Raw genomic sequence first — 3,539 nt, 5'->3', positions numbered from 1 at the left:
TATACCTAAGACAACTTTTAGAACGAGATATGGGCATTACGAGTTCTTGGTTATACCATTTGGGTTGACAAATGCTCTGAAATTCTTCGTGGATCTGATGAACAGGGTTTGCAAACCGTATGTAGATCAGTTTGTTATTGTGTTTATCGATGATATATTGGTGTATTCAAAGACAGAGGCTGATCATGTGACACATCTTCGATTAGTGTTAGAATTGATAAAGAAAGAGCAGTTATATGCTAAGTTCTCGAAGTGTGATTTCTGGCTTCGAGAAGTACAGTTTCTGGGTCATGTTATCTGTGAGGCAGATATTAACGTGGATCCGTCAAAAATAGAAGCGTTAATGGGTTGGAATTCGCTGAAGATGCCGATAGAAGTCAAGAGTTTCTTGGGTCTTGCGGGTTATTATCGAAGGTTTATAAAAGTTATTTCTAAAATAGCGGGTTCGTTGACCAAGTTGACCCAAAAAGATGTAAGTTTTCGATGGAGTGACCAATAGGAACAAGCCTTTCAGACTCTGAAACAGTTGATGTGTCAGGCTCCAGTGTTAGCATTACCAGAGGGTTCAGACGACTTCGTAGTTTATTGTGATGCGTCAATTGCCGGGTTCGGGTGCGTACTGATGCAGAGAGATAAAGTTATCTCGTACGCTTCTCGTCAGTTAAAGATACATGAATTTAATTATCCGGTTCATGATTTAGAAATGGCAGTTGTGGTATTTGCATTGAAATTATGGAGACACTACTTATACGGTACAAACTGTGTAATATGTACAGATCATAAGAGCCTCCGGTATATTTTCACGCAGAAAAACTAAATATGCAATAGAGACGGTGGATTGAGCTTATAAAATACTACGATTATAAAATAAAAGATCATCCGAGCAAAGCGAATGTTGTTGCTGATGCTTTGACTCGTAAAAAGACTGTGGAGACTGTAAAATTTATGAGAACTGAAATAGTTTCAGACATTATTGAGCAGATAAGACAAGTTCAATCCCAAGCTTTATTGGAAGAAAATTTAAAGACTGAATTGATGACCAAAATAAAAGACCAATTGATTGACGATTCTTGCGGACTTAAAACGTTTAAGAAACCGAATTTGGGTGCCTATGCTTGGAGATTTAAGGAAATTGATCTTAAATGAAGCGCACAAATCTAGGTTAACTGTCCATCCGGGTAGTACCAAGATGTATAACAACTTAAAATCGATGTATTGGTGGTCAACAATGAAGAAAGATATTGCTCAGTTGGTAGAGAAATGTCATATTTATGCCCAGGTTAAAGCTGAACACCAGAAACCTTATGGTTCGTTAGAGAAGTTGAAGATTCCAGAGTGGAAATGGGATCATATTACGATGGATTTTGTAACCAAATTACCTAGATCTCAGAGAGGTAACGATATGATATGGGTAATTGCTGATCGACTGACGAAGAGTGCACACTTTTTAGCAATAAAAGAGACAGCCTCGTTGAGTATTCTAGCAGAATTATACTTAAAAGAGATAGTTACTCGACATGGGGTTCTGTTATCCATTGTATCCGACATGGATTCTAGATTTGTGTCTAACTTCTGGAATAGTTTACAGAAAAGTTTGGGAACAAGGGTGAATCTGAGTACAGCGTATCATCCGCAGACCGACGGGTAGAGTGAGCGTACAATACAAACACTAGATGATATGCTTAGGTCCTGTGTGTTAGATTACGATGGTCCGTGGGATATACATCTACATTTGATGAGTTTGCTTACAACAATACTTACCATTCGAGTATGGGTATGCCGCCTTATGAGATGTTGTATAGAACGCCGACTTGTTGGTTAGAAGCAGGTGAGAAACAGTTTGCAGGTCCAGAGTTAGTTCAGATAACAACAGACAAGGTAGCGATAGCCCGTGAAAAAGTTGAAAGCGGCACGTGATAGACAGAAAATGTATGAAGATCCACGTAGACGTCTGGTAAACTTTGAGGTGGGTGATCGTGTTTACTTGAAAGTTTCACCATGGATGGGAGTTATCAGGTTTTGTAAGAGGGGTAAGTTAGCTCCGAGATATATTGGGCCGTTCAAGATTATTCAAAGGGTTAATGACCAGACAGTTGTGTTAGAACTTCCAGCAGAGTTGGAAGGAATACATAACACATTAAACGTATGTTACCTAAGGAAGTGTAAGGTTGAAGATGAGCCGCAACTGGTTCCGTTGAGTGATTTGAGGGTAGACCTAAATCAAAAGTTAGTTGAAGAACCAATTAGGATTGTCGATAGAAAAGTGATCAAGTTAAGAAAGAAGGAGATCCATATGGTGCTTGTTGAGTGGAAGCGTAGTTTAGGATCGAACCTTACGTGGGAGACCGAAGAGCTGATGAACGCTCGTTATCCACGTCTGTTTGACCATGATCAGATTCCGAGGACAGAATCTCTTTAAGGGGGTGGATTTGTAACATCCTCAGATCAGGCATAGATGTAAGATGACCTTTTTGCCCTTAGGCATAATTGTGTGGTTAATTATGCTTTTATTTTAATTAAATGTTTAATATTATTTTATTATTTGGTTAAGACCAGTTTGTGACAAGGGTCACAGAACAGGTTTGTTTATTTAATTTGAACTCCGTTACGGCAGTCAAATTAAGTACGAAAGATATCAGATAACTGGTAAATACCCGTATATGATGGGATATGGGATTTTAACCCAAATTAAGTATTTTGTGCTGCCTTCTTCTTCTCATTTTCTTCACTCTCTCTAGAAAATTCCCAAACACACCCGTACCTTCTTCTTCTTCGTCTTCTTCATTCTCAAACCCTAGATTCTTAATTGGTGTTCTAGAACTCAAATCTTTTGTATTATCTTGTTCCTTACGATTTACTGAATCCATTGAGGTAAGGATCAAAGTGTTTCAAGCTCTAATCTTTGAGAAGATGAGGTTTTTGTGTTAAGTTTACTAAAAGTGCAATTTGGGTCAAAATGGTTGATTTTAATGTTGTTTATGTCAAAATCTTGTGGGGTTGTGTTTATTGATGTTTAGTGTATTTGATTTCGTCAGTTTTGAGGTAAGAAACGAGCTCTAGAGTAAGAAATGTCGAATTTTGGGTTAAACCCATAGTTGTGTTCATCTTCTTCATCAGATGAACACACTCAGCCGAATGTCTCTTGACACTCGACCGACCGTCTCAATGATCGACCGATTGGGTGACACACTCTACCGTGTGTGTCTGAGTTCTGACTAGATAATTTAATTTAGTTAGTCGGCCGTGTGAGAAGACACTCGACCGAGTGTGTGGACACAGTAGACCGACTGTAAGTCAGTCGACCGAGTGTTTATAAGGGCAGAATATTTTACTAAGTGTTGGTGTTTAGCCGTTATGCTGCCCGTGTGTCTTATGATAATCAGGTGGTAAATTCTGAAAATGCATAAGTGTTAGGTGGACTTTTAGTGGCGCTTTTAATACTGATTTGCTGTATTATGCTATTTTACGCTAACAGACAAAAACTAATTTGATTTGCCTTATGTTCAAGTGATAAGGATAAGGAAGCAGCTCAGTGATAG

This window comes from Rutidosis leptorrhynchoides, chromosome 8, assembly GCF_046630445.1.
Source record: "Rutidosis leptorrhynchoides isolate AG116_Rl617_1_P2 chromosome 8, CSIRO_AGI_Rlap_v1, whole genome shotgun sequence".
Classification (NCBI taxonomy): domain Eukaryota; kingdom Viridiplantae; phylum Streptophyta; class Magnoliopsida; order Asterales; family Asteraceae; genus Rutidosis; species Rutidosis leptorrhynchoides.
The sequence above is the reverse complement of the archived record's forward strand: the minus strand, read 5'-3'. Positions refer to the sequence as shown.